The following is a 27031-nucleotide window of genomic DNA, read 5'->3' on the forward strand; positions in this document are numbered from 1 at the left end:
ACGCAGAAAAAGGAGATCAGGGGAGGGAATGTGCCCCATGGAGAATTCTTTCCGAGTGTGGCAGCATCCACTCCCGAGTACAATGTTGCCAAGAGAGGTGTCTGATGCCTGTTCCCGGCACAGGTAAGTTGAGATGCTCCATACGCCACAGCTAAGTGTCCATGGTGACTTTGGTGGAGTCCAGCCCTGGTTCTCCAGTGCAGTGTTCCTTGTTCCTCCCTTTCTCTGGGTCTGAGTCTTCAGGCTTCTGGGTGATTGAATGAGCTGGCCAATATTCTTTCAACCAGTTGATTTGTTTGTTTGTCTGATTTGCCCAGGGGCAGTGTCTGTGCTTTGCACTAAGTCTATACTAGTAGAATAATCGAATTTTACCATGCTGTGCCTGAGTGATGCTAAGACATCCGTCATAAAACAGGAAGGCAGGTGCAAGCTTGGCTTTAAAAAGTAAACAACAAACTGGGCGTGGTGGCGCACACCTTTAATCCCAGCACGCGGGAGGCAGAGGCAGGCAGATTGCTGTGAATTCGAGGCCAGCCTGGTCTACACAGAGAAACCTTGTCTCAGAAAAAAAAATTAAACAACAATAATAATTCAGTTATCTTCAAATGAAACCAAGAGTGACAGGGAAAGACCATGTGGCCAAGTGCCAACAGACCCAGTCTAGAAAATAGGTCCCTGATTCTTAGTGTGCTTACCCTCTGTGTGGCACAGCCTTACAAAAGAGACACGGCAGAGCCTGTGGACTTAGCACTCTGCCCCTGGCGTGCATTTCAGTTCCACTTCCACACATCCAGGGATCACCATGTCTTCCCGAGTTATTCTTAAGGCAAGCCTACTTCCCCTCAGTCACTTTCCTTTTGGACTTCCGGGTTACAACTTATCTCTATCCTTTTTTCTTTTCCTTCCTTCCTTTCTTCTTTCTTTCCTTCCCAAAAAAAGGGAGGGGGATTTATGGAGTCCTACTGTATACCTAGCACAAACTAAGTTACCTATAATGAAAAAAAAAAATACAAACCAGCCCAAACATCACAGATATTAGTGTAAATGAAAAGCATTAACCAAATCATCGCAAGCTGAAAATAAGGAAGGAAAAAGCATCGCTAACCTAATGTCAGCACCAGGGTCTTATCTAGCCTGAGCTCAGGAAAGGCTCCTTGGAGATAGATGATTTAGCTCAAATCCAGAAGTGGGTTAATTTGCTGAACAGAAGGAAAGAGGGTTTCCAGATGGAAGGGCTGAGTGCACAGGTCCTGACAGGAGCTACACAAAGCAGGAAGCACTGGGAGAGCTGGTACAGCCAGCAAGTTGGCAAGGAGTGGGAAGGCCAGAGACAGGGGCCCAGAGCACTTAGCCCTCTGGGCCCTGTGAAAGAATTTGCCTTGACTCTCAGGCAAGCAAGAAGCCACCAAATGCTTCTAAATAGAGGGGTAATATGGTTTCATGGTATTCTTTTTTTTTTCTTTTTTTTTTTTTTACTTATTTTTATTTTTTATTGCTTGAGAATTTCATGCAAGCATATTTTGATGAAGTCCACTCCTTCCATCCTTTCCAACCCCTCCTATATTACCCTCTCACTGTTGTCTTCCAGTTTCGTGTGTGTGTGTGTGTGTGTGTGTGTGTGTGTGTGTGTGTGTGTGTGTGTTTTAACTTACCAAGTCCACTTAGTGTTGCCAGTACACACTTGGGTGTAGATTATAAGTAGCCTCTCAGGAGCCACATCCTTGGAGAAAACTTACTCTCTCTTTTCTAACAACCATCAGTTGCCAAATAGCTCCTCAGCCAGGCGTGGGACTCCATGATCGCCTCCCTCCTCTAGGCCGGGCGTTTTGTCTGGCTTGAGTTTGTACGGATCTTATATTTGCTGTCGTACTGCTGTAAGCTGCTGCACTGGTGGGGCCAGAAAACAATGTTTCACTATAGTCACCCACTGACTCTGGCTCTTAAAATCTTTCCACAGTGATCTCTGAGCACTGCAAGGAGGAAGTGGAAAAAGAGGTGATGATGGCATCCATATAATAATAACCAAGTACGTAATTACACGTTGACTTAACGTTAAGTCCTTTAGCAGAGTACTAGTGGTAGGTTCTCCCCCTAGGACCTGTAGCGTAGCTAACCACAGGCTACTGCACTGATTGCAGTGCCAGTCATAAGGTCTGTTTATAAAAACAGGACTTAAATCTGATCAGAAAATGACTGGTTGCATTCCTAACATTTGTGCCACGATTGTATGTTCTCAGTAGGCTGATCTTGTCAGACACGTCATTTATTGTAAGGTTTCAGGATTCACAGCTGGGCAAGGCTGGTGATTACTTTTCTCATCAGTAGCATATATAGCACCTCACAGCCCTATGAAAGCTAGCCAGTAGGGATGATAAGGCTTCCTTGGTTGGTACTACCTTGATTTCTCCGTGTTCTGTGACTCAAGTATACAGTGTCTTCAGCAATAGGGTTTTACCATCAAGTTCTGGAGGACAACCAGAAGCAATGACGGTAGCCTGTATTGTTTGGAGGATCTATGTGACCCAACGACACCAAAAGAGACAATTCATCCTGGCCATGGGCCTTTTATTTACAGTCTATGGTGTCTGCGATAGGTATTGTCACATATTATAGGTTAACTTCTTTTAAACTATTTTTAATACGTGTATATATGTACTTACTTCAGAAATCTCCCACACAAGTAAGACCTTTGTAAAGGCCTTTAGTATTAGTTAACGCTCTGCGGTGGTTTGAATGGCAACGGCCCCTATAGATTAGTGTGTTTGGATGCTTGGCCCACGGGGACTGGCACTATTAGATGTGGCCTTGTTGGGAGAAGTGTGTCACTGGGGTGGCAGGCTTAGCTGGGCCTAGTGTGGCAGCCTCCTTCTGCTCTCTGTGGATTTGGATGTAGAGCCCTTCTCCAGCACCACGTCTGCCTGTGCTGCCGTAGCTCCCACCACAATGGCAATGGGCTAAGCCTCTGAAACTGTAAGGCAGCCCCAAGGAAATGTGTTCCTTTATAAGAGTTGCCTTGGTCGTGGAGTCTCTTCACAGCAGTGAAACCCTGACTAAGACCCCCTCCTGTACTCTCTCCCCTACTCTCCCTTCCCATCCTCCACCTGCTCAGTCTTTCTTGCTTCTTTATCCCCTTTCCCTCCTCAAACCGCCTGCTTTTGAGCTCCCCTCCCTGGAATGCACCCCCATGGCCCTTTACTCATCTCCTGGATTCTATGGGTACATAGCTGAAGATTCAAAGTTAGCATCTACATGTGAGAGAGAACATACGACATTTGTCTTTCTAGGTCTGGGTTACCTCGCTCAGAAAGATGATTTCCAATCTGTCTCTTTACGTGAAACTTTCATAATTTCATTTTTCTTTCTTTCTTTCTTTTTTTTTTTTTCTTTTTGGTTTTTCAAGACAGGGTTTCTCTGTGTTAGCCTTAGCTGTCCCGGACTCGCTTTGTAGACAAGGCTGGCCTCGAACTCACAGCGATCCGCCTGCCTCTGCTTCCTGAGTGCTGGGATTAAAGGCGTGTGCCACCACGCCCGGCCTTCATTTTTCTTAATCTTACTAATATCTCATTGTGTCAGTGTTCCACGTGTTTGCCATCATCAGTTGATGTACATCTAGGCTGCCTCTGTTCACTGCCTAGTGTGAACAGAGGAGCAAAGATCACGAGTGATCAGGTATCTCCCTAACAGGACACAGAGTTGCTTAGGTATATGTCCAACAGTGATACAGCTGGACCATATGGTAAATCTATTTGTAGCTTTTTGAGAAATGGTTTCCGTGGCAGCCACAATTTTCCATTTGTCATCATTTGATTTGTTTTAGTTTGCTTGCTCTTGTTTGATTTCAGGAATTCTGTCTGGGGTAAGATGAAATTTCAAAGTAGTTTTCACATTTCAAAGTCTGTTTCACATCCCACACTTGGGATCAAAACAAATGTTTACATCCACCACAGTCACCTTGTGTGAAGCGGATCACGGGAAGGGGGCGGGGGGCTTTGAAGTTTCAAACAACCACACCAAGTTCAGTGTTGCTCTATTTCTGCCTCTATCTTTTGGACAAAAGTTAAGCTCTCAGCTACTGCCCCAGTGCTATGCCTGCCTGCCTGCTGCCATGTTTCCTACCAGGATGATCACAGACCTCTAAAACTATAAGCAAGTCACCATTTAATTGCTTTTCTAAGTTGCCTTGGTCATGGTATCTCTTCACAGCAATAGAACAGTAACTGAGACAGGCCTCTTCATCAAAAATCAGGCCACTTTAGGAAGAGTGTGCTTTTATGTGGATCCTCCGTTCTATGCCATTTATCAAAGTGTCTGTTTTTATGCTACTGCCATCTTCTTTTTGTTGCTACAGCTCTGTGACATAACTTGAAATCAGGGCTGGTGATGCTTTCAGCAAGTGTTCTTATTGTCCTGGATCACTTGTGTTTCCGTAAGAAACTTGAGATTGGGTTTTCAATTTCTATGAAGAAACCGGGCATGGTGGCACACGCCTTTAATCCCAGCACTCGGGAGGCAGAGGCAGGTGGATCTCTGTGAGTTTGAGCCCAACCTGGTCTACAAAGGGAGTCCAGGAAAGCTGAAGCTACACAGAGAAACCCTGTGTGGGAAAACAAACAAAACTAAAACCAAGATAGTTTCTGTGAATAACTGTGTTAGAGTTTTGATGGGAGTTGAATTGAATCTGTAGATTGCTTTTAGGAGGGTGGCACAATATTATTACCAATCCGAGAGCATGGGAGGTCTTTCCATCTTCTGGTATCTTCTTTGATGTCTTCAGGCTTAAAGTTTTCAATGTGTAAGTCTTCCATTTCCTTGGTTAAATTTATTCCAAAATATTATTTTTGAGGCAATTGTGAATAGGTTTGTTTCCCTGATTTCCTTCTTAGTATATTTGTTATTGGTATATAAGAAAGCTACAGATTTTTATGTGTTAATTTTTTATTTTGCTACTTTGCTGATTGTGCATATAGGCTATGAGAGATTTTGGGTGGAGTCTTTAGAGTCTTTTCTGTATAGGATCATATCATTTGCAAATAATGATACCTTGACTTATTTCCTATTTGTCTCCCTGTTATCACCTTTGCTTGTCTTATTGCCCTAGCTACGACTTCAAGTACTATATTGACGGGGAATGGAGAGATGGACAGAGTTGTCTTGTTTCTGTTGGTGAGAATGCTTTTTATTTTGTCCTTTTAGGATGATGTTGGTCCTGGGCTTGCTGTACATTGCCTTTATCATGTTGAGATATGTCCACTTTATCCATAGATTGTCCAAAACTTTAAAAAAATATATTTATTTATTATGTTTACAGTGTTTTGCCTTTGTGTACACTTGCACACCAGAAGAGGGCATCAGATCACATTTTAGATGGTTGTGAGGCACCATGTGATTGCTGGGAACTGAACTCAGGACCTTTGGAAGAACAGACAGTGCTTTTAACCACTGAACCATCTCTCAGGCCCCAGTCCAGAATTTTTATTAAGAAATGTTGAATTTTTTCAAAAGCCTTATTTGCATCTAAGAAAACGATCATGTGTTTTTTTGTTCTTGAGTTTATTTATATGATCCATTACTTCCTGTGTATTGAACTATCCCTGAATCTCTGGGATGAATCCGTTGTAATTGTGTTGTATGATCTCTTTTATGTGTTCTTGGATTTGTTTTGTAGGTGTTTTATTGAAAAATTTTACATCTCTCAAAGAAATCAGCCTATAATTTTTTTTTCATTCTTCCTTTTTTCTTCTTTTGGTTGACTATCTGGTTCTAATATCAGGGTAATACTGGATTTATAAAATGAATTTGCAAGTGCTCCTTTATTTTACGCTATACCCATATGGCCCTGGACTTTATTGAATTGGTAATCTTTAAATTATCACTTCTACTTTGGGGGTTATGGATCCACTTAAATTATTTATTCCATCTTGATTTAGCTTTGGTAGTTCCTATACATCTAAAAATTCATCCTTTTTTTTTTTTTCTTAAGATTTTTAAGTTTACTAAGTATAGGTTTTGAATACATCCTTAGGATTTTTTAAAATTCTCAGTGTCTGCCATAAGGTCTGTCTTTCACCTCTAACCTTACTAATTTGGTTCTTCTCTCTCTTCCTTTTGGTTAGTTTAGCTAAAAATTATCAATCTTGTTGGCATTTCAAGAAACAGCTCTTCATTTCACTGATTCTTTGTGTCTTTTATTTCTAGTTCAGTAATTTCAGCTCTCATTTTTATTACCCTTTCTTATCTACTGTTTTAGGGAGTTATTTTTGCTTTTTCCTGTGGGTGTCCCATACCCCTGGGAGTCATTGGCCACTTGGTCCTGGAGCAAAAGAAACAGAAGTGGTGAGCAGGGTTCGTAGAACATCAGTAGGATGGGATAACTTCCGGGAGCAGCTTCAGTGAGACGGCTCAACTTTTTTCTTGGGAAGTGGGTGAGGGGTTCCCAGGGTAGTTACACACTATTGCCTGGGGCTTGAGGTGCCGGGAATGCTTTGTTTACATTCCAGAGGTTTCCAGGTTCTTCTTACCAGGAGAGAGGAAGTTGAACCTTCATGTTGGTCATGGGCTATGCGACTTCTCTCAGGGTGAGGGTTGTGCTTAGAGACATTCTCCAGATAAATTCAGGCAGAGAACAAGAAGTCCGCTGCTAAGAAAGGGAGTCGTACGTTCTGCACCAAGCTCTGGAGAGCTATCTGAACATGGCAGCACTGGGACCTTCAATGGCAAGATATTCCAGCACTTGTTCTTCCATGGCCTTTAAGTGCATCACTGTGTTAGTCAATCCGTTAATCTCTGTGTGTCTTTATTAGGGAGTTAAGACCATTAATATTAAAAAGCTATTATTAAATGGTGTATATTAATTCCTATCGTTTTGTTGTTTTGTGATATTCTAGTAGACCTTTTAAACAATTCGTCATTAGAGGTTGTTTATTTGTTCCTTGGGCCTTTTTGGGGTGTGCTTAGCTTTTTAGGGTCCCTATTGGGATAAACCCATAACTAAAAGCAATTTGGAAGGGAAAGTTTTATTTAGTTAACACTTCCACATTACAGTCCATCACTGAAGGCAGTCAAGGCAGGAATTCAAACAGAGCAGTAGACAGTAACTGAAGCAGAGGCCACAGAGGAGTTGGCTTATTCCTCATGACTTGCTCAGCCTTCTTTCTTACACACCCTGGTCCACCTACGCAGGAGTGGCACAACCCACAGTGGGATGGATGGACCTCCCCCATTAATCACTAATTAAGAAAATGCTCTTTGGTCATTTTCAATTGACGTTCCTCCTCTTAGATGTCTCTAGCTTATGGCAAGTTGACATAAAACTATGCAGCATACTGACCTTCTCTTCAGATCTGCATATTCCTTCCAGCATCTTCTGTAGTGCTGGCTTAGTGGTAGCAAATTCCACAAATCTGTTTTTATCATGGAAAGTTTTTCTTTCCTCTTTGATCATGACTGATAGGTCTGCTTGCTATAGTAATCTTGGCTGGCATCTGTGTTCTCTCATGGCTTGTAGAACATCCTTCCAACTCTTTCCAGGTTTCATAGACTCCGTTAACAAACCAGATGTTATTCTGGTTAACATGAATATATAAAAGACTTGGGCTTCTCCTGCAGCTCTCAAAACACATTTTTTTGTTCTATACATTTACTGTTTTGATTATTATATGATCTGAGGAGGGTTTGTTTGTTTGTTTGTTTGTTTTTAATCTGGTCCTGCCTATTTGGTGTTCTGTATGTCTCTGCCTTGATAGGTATATCTTTCCTTAGATTTAGGGATTTTTTTTTCTTTTTCTGTGATTTTCTTTGCCTTTACCTGAATTTCTTCTCCTTCTATACATATGATTCATATGTTTTGTCTTTCTATGGTCATCCAGAATTTCTGCTTGTTTCATTTATTAGTTTTTGTTTTATCTTTTTGTTTTTTGAGACAGGGTTTCTCTGTGGAGCCTTGACTGTCCTGGACTTGTTTTGTAGACCAGGTTGGTCTTGAACTCACAGTGATCCACCTGCCTTTTCCATTTATGAGTGTTTAATTATTGTAACCTTTTTTTTTTTTTTTTTTTTGACTGAATGATCCAGTTTCTTTTTCTACTTGATCAAGTCTACTGGTCAGCCTTTCACAGAGCTTTTCATTTCATTTGACTTCCTGAAGTTTTCTTTTCAAGTATTATTTCAGTTTTGGTTTTCTTCAGACATTCTATCTCTTTATTAAATTCTATTTTTTGTATCTTGAATTGCTTCTTTATTTCATTTTATATGCTTTTTTCCATAGGCTTTATTCTGGTGTTGTTCATTTTGATCTTTGAGTTCTTTAAACATGTATAATTTCTATTTGACATCGTTATCTCACCTTTGTTGACTAGGCGTTTGCATCTCTGTTTGCTGTTACCCCAACTTGTCAGTTATAAACTACACCAATGATGTGTGGAGTTTAGTCTTTGAACCATTCAATGTTAGTGTGCAAATGGTACTTCAGAAGTTCTCCCAGCTCAGCTGGAGCTTAGTGAAACTTATAAGTACGGACACAAACTTTTTGTAGGGTTAGAATATTCTTGCCAAAGATCTTCAGAAGTCTGTGGCAGGCTCACAGAGTTTTTCAAGTGGTCCTGGACTTGTGTTCCTCAGTGGTGCAGTTGTGACACAGGGTATGGGTCCTGCTACCTGGGAAGGTGGGCAGGACATAGGGTCCAAAGACAGTGAGGATGGAGTTGTGGCTGTGGGTACCTGCGGGTATCCACAGAACGCACAGTCTTTAGACAGAGGTGTCTACCTGGAAGGGTGCTCAGGACTAGCAGTTCCCAGGTTGGGGTGGGGAGTGAAGTCATGTTAGGGTGAGGGTCACTACATGGAGGCAGTGTTCAGGATGTTGTGGGTCTCTTATTTTCAGGGAGGCTGTTGGCCACCAGCCCATGAAGGCAGGAGGGGCAGATGGCAAAAAAACCGAGCGTGGAAGGCCATGAGCATGAGAGAGAATAACAACTCTGAGAACCACTTCAGGGAAAGAGTTCAACTTTATTTGGAGAGAACAAAGGCTATATAGTCCTTGGAGGGTAGGGAGGCTCCCAGGTAGGTGAACATAATTGGTTGGAATTGGGCACTTCAAGGATATTTGATTTGCATTTGGCAGATGCTTCTATCACATGAATGGGAACACAGTACCTAATTATCCTGTAGATTCAGGGTGGGGAGAGCTAGCAAGGAACTGTGTCAAAGGCCATATACCAGATGTGATTAGAGGCATCTATGTCTAAAGACACTCTCCAGATGAGGTCAGACAGAGAGCAGGAGGCCCTGCTGGGGAGAGGGAGTCCTCCATCTAGGCCAGAGCTCAGAACGGCTGTATGGACTGCAACCTCAAACAGCAGGGTCCTTCCCACAGGATGTGACGGTGGAATCCTTTTATTATATTTTATTTATGTTTGTCTATGCATGCTCACATGTGTTTGCAGGTGTCCAGGAGGCCAGAAAGGGATATCAGATCCCTTGGAGCTAAAGTTGGAGGCATTTGTGAGCTGCTTGATATGGCTTCTGGGATCTGAACATGGGTCCTCTGGTACAGCAGTAAATGCTCTTAACCACTGAACCATCTTTCTAGTCCCGGTTGTACTGATTCTGAAGTGATTTTGTAGATGGCCCCATGGGAAATTTACCAGCAAGTATAGCCATATGCAAATCAGCTAGCAGGTGATGCCGAAGTACAAGGGAAGATAAAGACAGCTCAAATTTAGAAGAGGGGTAATGCTGGGTGTGGTGGCACACGCCTTTAGTCCCAGCACTCGGGAGGCAGAGGCAGGTGGATCTCTGTGAATTCATTAGAGGCCAACTTGATCTACAAAGCCAGGACAGCCAGGGCTACACAGAGAAACCCTGTCACAAAAAAACAAAGCAAAGCAAAAACAAAAAACAAAAAAAGAGAAGTAGATTCAGAGAATTGCAGGCACATTAGAGAGATAATTATAGCGAATACTGAAGTAAGTTTGGAGACACTAGAGAGAAGGTATTGAGAATAAAGTTTTGGGGCTGGAGAGATGGCTCAGCAGTTAAGAGCACTGTCTGCTCTTCTAGAGGTCCTCAGTTCAATTCCCAGCAACCACATGGTGGCTCACAACCATCTATACCCTCTAATGCCCTCTTCTGGCATACAGGTATACATCCAGATAGAGTGCTGTATACATAATAATAAATAAATAAAATCTTTTTTAAAAAAGAATAAAGTTTCAGGGGCTGGAGAGAAGGCTCAGCAGTTAAGAGCACTTGTTATTCTTGCAGAGGAACCATGTTTGGTACCCAGAATCCATATGATGGCCTAAATAACTCTAGATCTAAGGGATCCAATGCCCTCTTCTGACCTCCATGGGTATAAGGCATACACATGATGTGCATGCATACACACAGACAAAACATTCATAACACAAACAGACAGACAGACACACACACAAATTCAAAGAAGAAGAAGGAGGAAGAGGAGGAGGAAGAGAAGAAGAAGAAAGAGGAAGAGGAGGAGAAGTTAGACAGGGTTTGAGCCTTTGCTGTCCTGGACTCGCTTTGTAGACCAGGCTGGCCTTGAACTCACATTAATCTGCCTGCCTCTGCCTCCCGAGTGCTGGGGTTAAAGGCATGCACCCGGCTGAAGTTATACTTGTATATAGATAGATTTTTCCCACAAAAAAAGGATGTTTGAGATAGGACTCCATAGATTTTGTGGTTTTTTGTTTGGTTGGTTTGGGTTTTTGTTTGTTTCTTTGTTTGCTTGTTTGGGGGAGGGGGTGTTTTGTTTTGTTGGTTTTTCAAGACAGGGTTTCCCTGTATAATCTTGGCTGTCCTGGACTTGCTTTTTAGACCATGCTGGCCTTGAACTCACAGAGATCTGCCTGCCTTTGCCTCCCCAAGTGCTCTGATTAAAGGTGAGCACCACCACCACCAGGTCTTTTTTTTTTTTTTTTTTTTTTTCCCCCGAGACAGGTTTCTCTGTGTAACCTTGGCTAGCCTGGACTCACTTTTAGACCAGACTGGTCTCGAACTCACAGAGATTCACCTGCCCCCCTCTGCTTCCCAGAGTGCTGGGATTACAGACATACACCACCACACCCAGCCATAGATTTTGGTTTAAATAATGAAATGAGGGGCCCTTTAGATTTTAAGATATATGAACCTGAGACTCAAAGGAGAGAATTGGTCTGAAGGTATAGATTTAAGTGTTAAAGTAAGGATGACCACTGAAGCCCCATATGGGCATGAGTTCACTTGGGAGCAGAGTATTGAGGAACAAGAGAAGGAGACTTAGGAAAAACCATTTAGGAGTCACACTGAGAAGTCATAAGAGGAGGGCGATTCTGCAAGCAATGCTAAGGAGTAGCCACAGGGAGGGAAGAAAACAGGAACCAAGGGCAGCAAGTGTTTGGAAGCCGGGCTGATGTTGACAGTCTCCAAGGCACTCTGCTGAGAATTGAGCAAGCTGAGGACTGGAGTTGCCAGTTGCTCTAGCAACCTCCAGTGTTAGTGTTAATATGGGTGGGAGTGCATCAGGGAGGGTGGATGAGCGGAGGGAGGAGGAGTGACTGGGAGGGGCAATTCCTTTGAGAAGTTTTGCTGAGCAGAGAAAGGGTGCAGGAGTACAGGAGGAAGTGGGTCCAGAGAAAATATTTTGGACTATACAAGCTTTGAGTATTCTTAGATACTTGAAAAGCATTCAGGGGAAGAAAGTGGCTGAATATTTTCTATAAAACAGGTCTGAAATTTGTTTTACAGTTTTAGCAGTTACAGTTACCTGTTATAAAGTTAACCGTGCCCGCTTCCGAGCAGGGCATGGTGGCACACGCCTGTTCTCCCAACACTCTAGAGGCACAGGCAAGTGGATCACTTTGAGTTCAAGGCCAGCCTGGTCTACAAAGTGAGTCCAGGACAGGCAAAGCTACATAGAGAAACTCTGTTTCAGAAAACAACAACAATAAACAAAAACTACCAGGTGTGGTGGCACACACCTGTAATCCCAGCACTGGTGAGGCAGAAGTAGTGGATCTCTGTGAGTTCGAGGCCAGCCTGATCTACAAACTAGTCCAGGACAGCCAAGATAACATAAAGAAATCCTGTCTCAAAAAACCAAAACAAAACAAAATCCAGTGCCCATTTCCAAGGGCATGTTAGTGTTTTTAATCAGATATTTGATGAGTCAGCCCAAGTAATAGATGCTGTGGGACCACTTCTTACACTGCCAGAGGCCTTGTTATTGCTCTGCCCCTGAGCAACAGTACTGGGCTCGTCTGCTCAGGACTCCCAGGACTGAATGGGGTATGTCACGATCTTCTCTGTTTTTCAAATGTTTTCAAAGGATACAGACAGTATTTTCTTCATCTCTGTATGGGGCTGGGCCAGGTGCCGAGCCTGATCACACTATGGCATCATGTACATTAAGTGAGGTGGAGCTGAGCCATACAGTACACTCAATACTCACAGGATGAATCCCTGGATAAAACATAGCAGAAGTAATTTAGGAAGAGGACTTTTGAAATAGACTACCAGAATACATAAGTATTTTTCACCTTCCATCAAAACACTCTCACATCTCCATTCACCCATAACGTCGTCCCTCGGGGTGAGATAAGCCACATCTCTCTATCAGAATGACTTCTGAAAAGCCCAGGAGTAAACAAGTGTGTGACAGGTCCTGGCTGAAGCATCCAGCCAGAGGGGGCTCTGTGATAAAGTCTCACTCTTGGGAGCGGAAGATGGAGGAGAGAATCAGCTCCTTGGCCAACGTGATTTCTCCAACGATGAAGACCTTTCACCTAGGTCAACCTTAGCCTTACAAGGGAGCAAAACTGCTCACTAAATGGAGCAGCATTCAGGCAGGAACAGGCCTGAACTTGTGCCAGGCTGGGCAGTTGCCTCAAAGCTGAGCTGCCTCCTGCCTCCCGAGATCAGTAAAGAGTGTATGTGGTCTCCTCTGAGTTCATTCCTCAAAGTCTGGGCCTGGATGACTGTGCTGGCTAATGTCAACTTGACACAAGCTAGAGCCATCTGAAAGGAGGGACTCTCAACAGAGAAAATGTCTCTGTCTTAGTTAAGGTTACTATTGCTGGGATAAAACACCATGATCAAAAAGCAAGTTGAGGAGGAAAGGGTTTATTTGGCTTACACTTTCCACATCATAGTCCAATCACTGAAGGCAGTCAGGACAGGAACTTAAACAAGCAGGAACCTGGAGGCAGGAGCTGATGCAAAGGCCATGGAGGGGTGCTGCTTACTGGCTTGCTCCCCATGGCTGCTCAGCCTGTTTTCTTCTAGAACCTAGGATCACCAGTGCAGGGATAGCATCACCCACAATGGGCTAGGCCCTTCCCCTGGTCACTAATTAAGAAAATGCCTTACAGCTGGATACTAAGCAACACAGAGAGGCGTGCAATTTAAATATGTTGGTTTCCACAACTAGGCTTTTGATGAAATCTTGAAGTGAGCAATAGTTTCTCTGTTCCTTCTTTCTGCCTGTCATGCTGCCCTGCACTCTTCTTCCATAGCAAATGGGGGCAGGGACATAACAAACCACAATACTAAAGACTGACTCCAAGCTGGGGCATGGTGGTGTTCACCTTTAATCCCAGCACTTGGGAGGCTCTGAATTAGGGGCCAGCCTGGTCTATAATAGTGAGTCCAGGACAGCCAGGGCTGTTTCACAAAGAAACCCTATCTCAACGCCCCCCCCCATCAAAAAAAGGGACACTGAGCTGGATTATTGAGGATATAAAGTTTTTTGGTTGGGTTGCGGGGGGGGGGGGGGGGGCGTTGAGACAGGTTTTCCCTGTGTAGCCTTGGCTGACCTAGACTTACTTTATAGACCAGGTTGGCCTTGAACTCACAGCAATCCACCTGCCTCTGCCTCCCCAGTGCTGGAATTATAGGTGTGCACCACCACACCCAGCTGAGGATATAAAGTTTATTAAAAGAGTTATTAGCATCATGGACAGACAGAGAAGAGTTAGACAGGGGATCTGAAAAGAGTTCAAGTCTCAGCATCTGAGACAGACTCTGGGACTCTGAAGATAGGAAACCAGGCCCCATGTACCACAAATAAATAGAGATCTCTCCTGATACTCCCTGAGGATGGGAAAGGTTTCACAGCACCAACCTATAACTAGGCACTCTGGTTCCAAGGCAGGAGGCAGGAAAAGGAACAAGGAGCCGGATGTGTGGCCACAAAAATTCTTTGATATAGATTTCTCCACATAAGAAATCGTAGCACCTGGAAGTCTAGCTAAAGGACTCAGACAGTATCTCAGGAGGGTGTCTCTCTGTGTCTGTGGGAGGAGAGGGGCCGCTGGGTGAACTGTAGCCTGAGCAGCAGCTAGAATCCAACATTACATTTTTACTATAAATAAAAGTGAAAATTTACTATAAGCAACCAAACAGTGTCTTTGGTTTTACAGAGAGCAATCTCTCATTTCATTATGGCCGCCCCTACCTCGCATACAGGTTGGCTTAACTTTGCCTTGTAGCCATGAACCAAGCCAAACACACACACACACACACACACACACACACACACACACACACACACGGAAACAGATGATGGGTGGATGGATAGATAGATAGATGGATAGATAGATAGATAGATAGATAGATAGATAGATAGATAGATAGAAAGATGCCTGAGGAAGAGGGAAAATAGAGAGTCATTAAGGAAAGCTGGGTCTAAATATCAAATAATATTGGATTGGTGGTGTAATCTGGAGGTGCAAAAGTACTTAATCTTTCTTGAAAGTTGGTTTCTAAGGACTAGAGAGACAGACAGCTCACAGTTAAGAGAGCAGAAGGCCAAAGGTCGGTTTCCAAAACCCCACATCAGCGCCTCACAAATGCTTGTTAGCTGCAGCTCTCTGGAGAGTCAATGCCTCTGACCTATGTGCACATGCTCTCTCTCTCTCTCTCTCTCTCTCTCTCTCTCTCTCTCTCTCTCTCACACACACACACACACACACACACACACACACACACACATTTAAACAAGAAAGAAAAAAGATCCTTTGGGGAGCCTAGCATGGTTGCGCACACCTTTAATCCCAGCACATGGGAGGCAGAGACAGGTGGATCCCTGTGCCAGCCTGGTCTACAAAGCAAGTCCAGGACAGCCAGCTACACAGAGAAACACTGTCTTGAAGGGAGAAAAAAAGATCCTTTGGGAAACTACTGTGCTGAGCTGTGCCATCTCTCCCTCAATCTTTGGTATGACCCACATACTTTCTGTGCTTTCCCCGAGTCTGCTGACAGTGGCCATTTTTATCTCTTTTTCACAAGTATGACCAGACTGTTCCAGACAATCTGGTTGCTCTTGAAACTTTTGTTTTCTGTTAAAGGGAACACTTGGGTTAGTGGTGTGTAACTCACAATCTAGCATTTTATTTTATTTTTATTTTTCAAGTCAGAATTTCTCTGTATAGCTTTGTAGACCAGGTTGGCCTCAAACTCACAGTGATCCACCTGCCTCTGCCTCCTGAGTGCTGGGATTAAAGGCATGTGCCACCATGCCCGGCTACAACCTAGCATTTTAGAAGTTCCACTTCTGACTACTAACATAGGACCTTAATGGAGCTGATGCATAAGACATGTGAGGTGCAATTTTACTAGTTTTGAGAAAAGGCAGCTGTGGTAGAGACACAAACTTCATGAAGGCTGAGGGACTGCTTTGTGCTGTATCATGTTAAGTAGTAAAGTGAGCTTAGTCATAGAAAATGCGATAGCTCACACCTCCCCCAAATAATAAAAATTAATGTCAGGTGAAGAAGCAGATGGAGGTATAAGAAAGTGTGGGCTCGTTCCACCCTCCCACTGGACAGCTGCCAGGATCTGTTTCTAGGGATGCTCTCCAAGTTCCTCCTCTTGGTTTCTCCACCCCCCCACACACCCCCCCCCCCCCCGCCGTTCTCCAGGAAGACCTGCCTCTTTAAATCAGCAGACTCAGTCCTGTACCTTTTTCTAGGGCCCCACATAGGTGCGGCCTCATCCCAGCCGCAGGATAATTAGGGCACACCTGTGGCCCAGGCACCTGTGACAGGGGAGGTTAATGGAACCCAGAGCTGGTTGGGCAGAGCTAAGGCTGCCTGGTTTGCCATTGACCCTCATCAAAAACACACCTTTAAACTAGCCCTTAGCAGTAATCGCGGTGGTGCCTCTATTTGTGCTCTTGCCCCTTTATACATCGCTGAACTTGTTCTGGACTCAAAAGAGGTTGGGGGCTAAAGGTTGTTTGGCAGTCAGGACGTTGTTACTGCATCTCAGCATGAGGCATGGTCTAACCCACTGGAGGCAAATAAGCCAGTAAGCTCAAAAGGTGGAGAGGAGGCAGGCATGGCGGTGCACACTTTTAATCCCAGCACTCAGCAGATGGAGGCAGACAGATCTCTCTGAATGTTAGGCCAGCCTGGTCTACATAGTGAATCCCAGGACAGCTAGGGCTAATGTAGAGATATCCTGCTTCCAAAACCCCAAAGAAACAAAAAGGCAGTATTGCTGGGGCGTTGGTCTGGTGTTATGGATTCTGATGCTAATTATTGGCCCCCAAGATCTGGTTGCAGCCCAGATGAGCACACTCTCACACACACCTGTCCTTGTGTAAACCTTGTTCCACTTATTTAAAGTAGATTTCGTTAATAAAGAAGACTGAAGCTTTGGATTCCGCAGAGGAGAGAGAGGTGGAGTTTGAGGTTCTCTAGCCTGGGGTCTGGGGACCATGAGGCAGAGAGAGAAAGGAGACAGGTAGAAGCGAAGCAAGCAAGAAGAAGAGATTACAATGGGTTAGCGTGGAGAGGAGCTCATGGCCGGGTCGGCGTGGATAGAAGAAAGCAGCCCAGACAAAGAACATTAGCAAGTATTTTGAAATTACGGGTGGGAAGAAGCCCAGGATAGGAATGATTAGAGCAGATGGCCTGGGCTGGGGGCTGGGAGGTGATCAGGATACTTTAGAGGGTTAATATCTGCCCAGTCACAGGTAAAATGAAGCTACTCTAAAATACAGCAGGTATCTGGCTTTATTGATTATGATAGTGGATTAGATAATACTGCCGTAATAATTATAGACTAATTTTATAATAAACATTATTAGATGTTTTTTTATATTATACAACACAGTACAGCCCAGTTCAAACAAAGTCTTCATTCTCACAGAGAAAAGAAAAAAAAAAGATAGACGGCAAAAACAAAACTACATTCATATAGGGCAGGCACTAAGGAGCAAGGAACTGTGACTGACGGGGACAGTGAGGGGCAAGCTTTAGGTAGAGACCAAGGGGAACTTCCTCTGAGGAGACATTGCTGTGAGCCTGGATGATAACAGGATAAGGCAAATGAAAAGCTTTTCTGGAAGGATCCATCAGGAAAACACCTCCGGAGTGGCAAAGAATGTGGTGAGAACAAATCTTGTGTGTAAGGGGTGTATGGCAAAAACTAATAAGCTGAAGGCGAGATGATGGCCAAGGAACGGAGGACACACTGAGGGGGGTTGGGTTTCCTTCTAATTATAATGTGAAGCCTTGAAGTATGTTTTGGTGAGAGACTGGACCTGGGTGAAGTCTGATGGACTATTCCTAAATTTATATTCATAGGGCATACAAAAAAAAAAAAAATACACAGACTTGTCTTAAGGCCCTTCACCTCGCTCCCGTGTTAGCAGCTCATGACATTATAGAAGTGTGACAGCAACACTGTGATTGGACGGTTGTAATCCACAGAGCTTACCAGATCTCACGGAACTACACTGGTGTGTGTGCCAGATCTCATGGAACTACACGTGTGTGTGTGTGTGTGTGTGTGTGTGTGCATGTGTGAGAGAGAGAGGGAGTTAGTTGTTGACAATTTTATAACATGCATAGCTTTCCACTACCACCACCAAAATCAAGATGCCAGCTCCGCTGTCACCACAAGGCTCCATGGTGTTACCCCTCTGCAACCACTTCTGTTCCCTCCTGTCAAATCCCAGTCTCAGGAAACCAGCGATCTGGCTCCCATCTCTGTAATTACAACATTCCAAAGACATTGTATAAATGGAATCACATGAGGGCGGGTGCCCTTCTGAAATCTGCCTTTTTACTGAACAGAATTTCCCTGAGGCCCATCCAGTGTGCTGTCCCAGTTTATTGCTGAGTGGTATTCATCAATATGGTTTACCTTTTTTTTTTTTTATTCACCTACTGGAGAAAGTCTAAGTTGTACCTTATTCTTGACTATTATGAATAATAAGAACATTTGTGTATAGCTTTTTACATGAACTTAAGTTTTTTCCCTCTGGGATCAATGTCTAAGAATACAATCACTATACTCTATAGTGAGTGATTTTTTTTAGTTTTAAATTGGGGGATAGCAGATAAAGTGTTCGATAGGCACAGGTTTGTAATCCCAGTATTGAGGAATCAGAGACAGATGTCCCTGGGACTCTCTGGTCATTTGGTTTATCCTAATTTTCATGCTTCAAGCCATTGGAAGAGCACTTGTTTCAAAAACAAGGTGAATGGCATCTAAGGAACAATTCCAGGGTTGAGCTCTAGCCTCCACACACACAAGCACACACCTGTGCGCCTGTATGTACACACACATGCACACACTCAAAGAAACTGATTAACTGTTCTCTAGAGTGACTACCCTTTTATATTTCTACTATCAAAAGGCTGCTGGCAATCCAGGGTTTCTGCATCCTCATTTGGTGTTAGCACCATTTTTTCCTTCTGGCCATTTGGCTAGATATATAATGATAATTGATTTATAGTTATAATTTGCCTTACAGTAGTGAGTAATGGTGGTAACTGCTTACTTGTCACCTGCAATTTCTCTTCAATGGAAACTCAATACATATCAGTCTTAGTTATATTTCTATTGCTGTGACAAAACATCATATCTAAGGAAATTTATAAAAGAAAGAAAGCAATTTATAGAGCTCACAGCTCCAGAGGGTTAGCGTCCATGACCCTCGTGGTGGGGAGCAAGTCAACAGGTAGGCAGGCATGGCAGTAGCTGTTAGGCAGCATCTGATCCCCAAGTGCAAAGCAGAGAGCTAACTGAGACTGGAATGGGCCTCTGAGACTTCATAGCTCATCCCAAGGGACACCTCCTCCAAGGACACACCTCCTAATCCTTCCCAAACAGTTCCACCAACAAGCAACCCAATGTTCAAACATAAGAGACTGTGGGGGCCATTTGTATGCAACCAACACAATATCTTCACCTCTCTCTCTCTCTCTCTCTCTCTCTCTCTCTCTCTCTCTCTCTCTCTCTCTCTCTCTCTCTCTCTCTTTCTGGTTTTTCAACACAGGGTTTCTCTGTGTAGCCTTGGCTGTCTTGGACTCACTTTGTAGATCAGGTTGGCCTCAAATTCACAAGGATCTGCTTACCTCTGCCTCCCAAGTGCTGGGATTAAAGGCATGAGCCACCATACCCAGCTCTTTTTCCCATTTTCTAATCAGATCTTTATTGTTGAATTTTAAGGAAGTCTTTCTATAGTCTAGACACAAGCCCTTTGCCAGATATGTAGTCTGAAAATATTTTCTCCCAGTTTGAGGACCATCTTTTCTTCTTTTTATAGGTCTTCACAGAGCAAAAATTTTCAGTTTTGACATGGTCTGTATTTCCCCCACTTTTGGTAAGTGTTTTTGGTATCAAGTTGTCATAAGGTTCTAAAAACTTTGCTGTGTTATGTTTATGTGTAACTCTTAGATCCACTTTGAGCTAATTCTAAGCATTAGATAAAGAGATTTCCCCCCTAAAAGTGTCCAATTGTACATTTGTTGAGAAGGCTAGCCTTCCTTCACAGAACTGTTTTTGTTCCTTTGTCAAAAGTCATTTGAGCATGTTTATATGGGTCTAATCCTGAGCTTCTGTTCTGTTCCATTGACCCATGAGTCTGTTTGTCTGCTAGTACCACACTAACTATATAGAAAACTTGCCATGGAGTTTACTCCATGTTGCGGGGAGAGGTGGCACATCTCTGTAATCCCAGCATTTGGGAAGCAGAACTAAGGGACAAAGAGGTCAAGGCCAGACTGGGCTACTTAAAACCCTCTCTGGAAAAAAAAATTTAATGCATATTATTTTTCCTGTTTAGTTTTCTCTTGCTATTCTGAAGGTTCTTTGCCCCATCATATATATTTTAGAATAAATACTTCATTAAAACCCTTGCTAAGGTTTTGAGGGAAATTGATTACACTTATAAATAATTTTGAAGATTTGCTTTTTTTCCTCTCTCTTTCTCTTCCTCTCTTCTTCATTCTCTCTCTCTCTCTCTCTCTCTCTCTCTCTCTCTCTCTCTCTCTCTCGGATTTGTTGGTTTTGGTTTTGTTGGTTTTTTTTTTTTTTTTGGTTTTTCAAGACAGGGTCTCTCTGTGTAGCCTTGGCTATCTTGGACTCACTTTGTAGACCAGGCTGGCCTCGAACTCACAGAGATCTGCCTGCCTCTGCCTCTGTCTCCCAAGGGCTGGGATTAAAGGCATGCGTCACCCCACCCCACCCCCAGCTCTTTCTGTATTTCTAATGAGTGCAAATAACCATGGATCCCAGAAGAGGTTGCCAGAGCCTCTGGAACCCTGGAGTAGCAGTAGCAGAAGATTGTGAGTCTCCCAGTGCATGTTCTTGGAAGAGTGGCAAATGCTCTTAGCCACTAGGCCATCTCTCTAGTTTCCTAGAGGTCAATCTAGGAAAAAAAAAAATATATATATATATATATATATAAATGAATACAGTATAGTTCTCATTTATTTAAATTTTCTTTAATTTCTTTCAACTGTATTTTGCTATTTAGCATGTGGCTTTGTGCATATCCAGCACAGAATTATTGCTGAGCACTTCCTTCATTTTCTCTGGAGCTAGTATAAGTGGGACTAAGTTTTTTATTTTAGACTCTACAGAACTGTTGTTAACATGTAGAGTTTTGTGTGTCTGTCTTATGCTCTGTAACCTTGTTGTATTTGTTAGGAGTTTTTGCTTTGTTTAATTTGTGGCTTCTTCAGATGCCTTGAAACTGTCTATATAGGCAGTTATGCTGTGTGCAAACCTGAGCAAATTATTTCTGGGTTTCCAAACTATATGTCTTTTTTTTTTTCTTGCCTTGTGCAGGATAAAGTTTTCAGTGCAGTGTTGAATAAGAGTAGCGAGAATGGGGACCCTTGCTTTCCCCTCATAGTAAGGATGACGATTAATGTTAACTGTCAACTTGATGGGTCCAGAAGCAACCGTCAGACAGGCCTCTAGGCACGCGTGTGGGGGATTCTCTAGGTTAGGTTCCTCTCTGAGCACACTTGTGAGGGATTTTCCTGATTATGTTAACTGGGGTGGGAAGCCCCATCCTTGAGGAAGGTGACAGCATTCCCTGGGACTTGGGACTTCTATGCTGACATATCTCTATAACAGCTGGACAACCTCACATGGCTTTCTGCACAGCTTCTCAGATGATGTGTTCCTTCTATACGTTCCACACAAGGAAACCAGAGAAAGCTGAGCATGGGCATGTGCCACCCTGTTTCCTGACTGTGGCACAAGATGACCAGCCACCTTACTGTCCCACTGTAAGACTTCCCAGCCATGATGGACTGTGAGCCAAAGCAACCCTTCCTTCCTGTAGTGGCATTTGTCAGCTACCTTATCAGAGCATCAGGGAAAGTAACAAGGCACAGAGGGAAAGCCTCCAGTACAATGTTATCTATAGAGAATTTTATAGGTCCTCTTTATCAAATTAATTCATTTCTGCCTATTTCTATTTTTAGTTGAGATTGCAGGACTAAAAATTGAATTTCAACAAAAAAATATACACTGTATAATTTTCAAACACTGACTAGCTTTTTATACCTGAAATAAACCCTATTTTCTTGTAGTTAAAGTATCTGTCTGTTTTGTTTTGTTTTGTTTTGTTTTGTTTTGTTTTGTTTTGTTTTGTTTTGTGACAGAGATTCTCTGTTTAGCCCTGGCTTTTCTGGACTCACTTTGTAGACCAGGCTGGCCTCAAACTCACAGTGATGCACCTGCCTCTGCCTCCCAAGTACTTCGATTAAAGGTGTGTGCCACCACACCTTGCAGGTGTTTATCTTTTGTGCACAATGCTAGATTCAACTAGCTAATTTTTAAAAATAGTGTTGTCTCTGGGGCTGGAAAGTTGGCTCACTGGTTAAGAGCACTGGTGATTCAGCAGAGGACCAAGATGCAGTTCCCAGCATCCTCTTGGCAGCTCACATCCATCTATAATTCTATTTTTAAGAGATATGATGCCCCGTTCTGAATTCTGCAGGTACAAGACTGTGTGCATGGTACACATGTGTATGTTCATCAAACACCCACACAAATAAAGATAGATAGATAGATAGATAGATAGATAGATGCATGGATGGATGCATGGATGGGTGGATGGATGGATGGATGGATTGATGGATGGATACTATTTAAATTGCTTTGTTAAAAGACCACTTTGGGGGTCTGGAGAGATGGCTCAGAGGTTAAGAGCACTAACTGCTCTTCCAGAGGGCCTGAGTTCAATTCCCAGCAACCACATGGTGGCTCACAACCATCTATAATGAGATCTAATGCGCTCTTCTGGCCTGCAGGTTTACATGGAGATGGAGCACTGTATACATAATAAATTAAAAACAGTTTTTAAAAACCACTTTGGTTTCTTTGTACACAATGCATGGAAGAAGGAGCCTGTCATCTGAGAAGCTACTGAGAGAACCACCAGAAGTTGTTCAGGTGTTAGAGATATGGCATCATGAAAGTGAGACACCATCAGAGTCAGAATGTACAGGAAGAATCAGAGAAGACTGCTGTTGGATCAGGCGTGGTTTGTAGGAAAAGAGGACCAGTATAGGCAAGGGAAATAGCAAGACTGATGAACCAGTACCGGGGAGAACTGGTTCACTAAAGTAGAAGAGGCCAGAGTGAAGGACATGGGAGGGGATGAAATGGAATACAAAATCAAGAACTCTGTTGTAGGCACAGCAAGTCTGAAGCATCATTTAAGCTCATATGGCGATTTAAGCAATTAACTGCTAAGTCTAGGCCCAGGAGAAGAGGCATTTCAAGCCATGGAGTTGGGTAGCATCACCTAGGCAAGGGGAGATGGCTAATCTTGGTTCTCAACTTCAAGCTGCTGGGCACTCCAGTGAGGGGTTTTCTTTTTGTTTCTTTCTTTCTTCCTTTTTTTTTTTTTTTCTTCTTCTTCTTTTGGCTTTTCAAGGCAGGGTTTCTCTGTGTAGCCCTGGCTGTCCTGGAACTCATTCTATAGGCCAGGCTGGCTTTGAGCTCACAGAGATCCACCTGCCTCTGCCTCTGCCTCCCCAGTGCTGGGATTAAAGGCGTGCGCCACCACTTCTTCAAGATTCCCCTGTAAGCTGAAGACCAGCAGCTCTCCCATAGTTCTCCAGGTCTCCAGGACCAGTTCTATCCTGGACTGCTGAGACATCCGGACTCACGGACTAAGTACTAGTCGGTATTGAGACTTTCTGCTGTGATGCTGTGAGACTGCTATGTTGGGCTACCTGGGACCTATAAACCTGCAAGCCACTCTAATAAATCTTCATATATGTATGTATGTGTGTATATATATGTGTGTGTGTATATGCATATATATATACACATACATATGTACACACACATATATACACATATATACACACATATAAACATATATATACACATATACATTGCATACATAGATATATACGTACTCACTCTATCAGTTCTGTTCCTTTAGAGAATCCTGACTGATACAGAAGGAGAGCAGATGAAAAGAGGAAAGACTGGAGGTCCAGGTTCAGACTCCGCCTCCTCCAGGCTCCCACACCATCCTGAATTTCTGCATCCCTAGTCTCAAGGTTACAGCCTCAGGCTTGTCCCCGAGATCTCAGAGCAGCTACTCTTCCTCCCATTCAAGCTTGAGCTCCCGTCCCAGCTTTAACCTGTACTTGCTCCTGTACCAGGAACTTTTCATGATGCTCTAAGCAGCTACCTGAGCAAAAGCGGTGTGGTGGGGAGAGCGCTTTCCGGCTGACGGTCTGAGAGTCAAGTCCACTATGGTAGGGTAGGCATGGCTCTCACTGTGGCTCTTCACAGGCTCATGTCTCAAGAGGTCCAAAGCAAAGACAGAGCAGAAGCTGGGGCCAGGATTGTTCCCAGAAACCCAATTCCTCTAGCTAGGCTCCAACTACAGACAGTTCCACAATCTCCCCAAACTGTGCCATCAAATGAGGGCCGTCCATACCACTTATTTCATTTATTCATTTAACTGGCATAATCTGTGTGCCTATTATCTGTCAGACCCTGGAAATACAAGGAAAAAGCTGGAAACGGGAGAGGCAGATGCTGCCATTAAGTTCAGTCTCAAAAGATACAACATTAAACAAAATTTTATATAACTATACATGCACACATACATTATATATGCATATATACATGCATTTAAATATAAATCAAGACAAGTACTGTGATGAGACAATATGGAGCATCTAAAATAAACCACTCTCATTTTTTCCGTAACTACCCCTGTGTAACGGTCTTGATCATACAGACAATATTTGACATCACTGAGGTAAACCCGGAAGCTGGGTCGTTGATATTTAGCAGATGTTTATTGGTGACAGTAATGGCAATGGATCAGGACAGGGTTGTATGGGGACCATTCGGTAGTACGGGGGCTAAAGAAGCTGCCCTTCTCTTTGCATCCCTGCAAGAAGAAGGCAAAGATAGAGCACATTCCATGTGCTGGTGTGAACACAGAAACCTTTGTTGTTGTTGTTGTTGTTGGGTGGTGAGTGTGTGTGTGTGTGTGTGTGTGTGTGTGTGTGTGTGTGTGTGTTCTCTGGAAGGGGTCTGAAGGTTGTTTTGTAATGCTTACATGTTTGCCCCAAATGTTCACGCATTTCAGTCTCTCTCCAAATTATCGTCTTCTAGAACTGGCCATAGTGGTACATTGGTGAGTGTTTACCACCTGACTCTCTCATAGAAGTGAAAAGACAGAGTTGTAGCGTTTACCGATCTCTGTGGGGTAGATGCTTTCATGGCCAGGTTAAAGCTATTGGCATAGGAACAGGAAGACACGCAGAGCAGCCCATTTTAAAACGGAAGACAGGGACAGTAGACATGAATACCAGAGCAGGAGCAACAAGGAGATATTAGGAGGTGGTGAATTTTAAACATTTATCTTTTAGGATGTGTATACTTTACTTAATTCTAATTTTAATACTGGCTGAGTTTATAAGCTGGTTTATTCATACATTTACTCACTTATTTCATTCCACTAAGATTGTATAAACCAGCTCCGGTATCTCACTGGCTGTCCCATTGACTAGACCCATACGTCTCTCAGACAGGAACCAACTAGAGTAAACAGGGTCTGAAGTTAGATTAAGGGGAGAAACTAGATCTGCAGGACCCCCAAACCATAATAATCCTGCAACAGCCCCTGGAGCAAGGCCCCGCCCCAAGTCGGAACCCACGGGCCACCCCTGGGGTGACTCGCAGCCTGGACACCAGGGAACCCTTGCACAAGCAGTCACCCACTTCTCCCAGCTCAACCTACATAATGACCACCCCTACTGCAGTCCCCTCTGTGACCTTTCCCCAAGGCCTGCTACCACTCAGGAGCCCTTGCCCGGAACTGCTTCTCCGGTGCTATCCTGGAAGCCTGATCCCTGAGGCCCTCAGGCTGCTGAGGCTGGGGGATACCCCAAGTCCCTACTACCCAGCATCCCCATCCGGGGACATCATGGAGCTCTGAGTGCTGATGGCCAGTGGTCCCTCCTCCCCGCCTTGTTCCGGACGACAAAAACCAGCAATCCCAAGAGAAGGATGAAGTCCTTCTCCAAACCAGGTGCCTGGGTACCAGGACCTTCCCCTGCCATGACACTGAGCTGAGTGGAACCCTCAACGGGAGGAGCAGTAGTAACCCGGGGAAGGGAAAATACTGCCCCATTGGTGGATTAAGATTTTTGAGGGCTGGAGAGATGGCTCAGTGGTTAAGAGCACCACCTGCTCTTCCAAAGGTCCTGAGTTTAATTCCCAGCAACCACATGGTGGATCATAACCATCTGTAGTGTGATATGGCGCCGTCTTCTGGCTTGCAGGAGTATATGCAAGCAGAGCACTGTATCCATAATAATTAATAAATAAATAAAAATAAATAAATAAAAAGATTTTTGAGCAGTTTAAAAAAAAAAAAAAAGGAGAAAGTAGAGTCATATCTTGGTAACTGATCCCCAACTCCCATTTCCAGCTCTGCAGAAGAAATCAAGTTCATGCTGAAAGCCTTGCTGTACGAAGATTGATTACCAATCAGCTGATCCAAGACCCAGCCCTCTCCCTCGTCTGCCTCTAGCGGACAGAGTGGAAAAATAAACACTCATCTCTCCATTATTTATGAGGCTGAGTGGCTAACAGCAGCAGTCTTGGTATCAGAGGCCTGTCACACTAGCTTTTCCAGATGATGAGGTAAGGAGATTGCAAGTTCAAGGCCTGCCCTGGGCTACAGAGCAAGTTCAAGTGAGCACTTGTCTACAAGTAAGAAGTAAAAAGGCTGGACCTGCTGAGTTGTAAAATGCTTTCTGTGTAGCCGGGCGTGGTGGCACACGGCCTTTATTCCCAGCACTCAGGAGGCAGGGGCAGGTGGATCGATGTGAGTTCAAGGCCAGCCTGGTCTACAAAGCAAGTCCAGGACAGCCAAGGCTACACAGAGAAACCCTGTCTCAAAACAAACAAACAAACAAACAAACCCCACAACAAAAACAAACAAACAAACAAAATGTTTTCTGTGAAAGCATAAGAGTCTGAGCTCATGGCCCAGCACTCACATTTGAAAACGCAGGAGGCTGTGAGTGAGACCAGCCTGCAGCACAGAGTGATTCCAGGCCATGCCAGCTACACAGCGAGAGCCTGGATAGATGAATCAATAAACAAAATACAAATGAAAAGCAAGGCACTGTTCTATGTGCCCATAATCCAACTCTGGGCAAAGGAGACAGGAGGATCCATTAGTATTCCTGGTCAGCTGGGGGAGCCAAATCTAGGAACTCCAGGTTCAGCGAGACTC

The 27031-nt window shown here is 43.7% G+C and overlaps 1 pseudogene; it reads left to right on the forward strand.

The window, feature by feature from the left end:
• The first annotated feature begins 37 nt into the window (after positions 1-37).
• LOC127211919 (host cell factor C1 regulator 1-like) lies at positions 38-25820 on the forward strand (annotated as a pseudogene).
• The last annotated feature ends 1211 nt before the right edge of the window (positions 25821-27031 follow it).

The sequence above is a fragment of the Acomys russatus genome, chromosome 29 (assembly GCF_903995435.1).
Source record: "Acomys russatus chromosome 29, mAcoRus1.1, whole genome shotgun sequence".
NCBI classification, from domain to species: domain Eukaryota; kingdom Metazoa; phylum Chordata; class Mammalia; order Rodentia; family Muridae; genus Acomys; species Acomys russatus.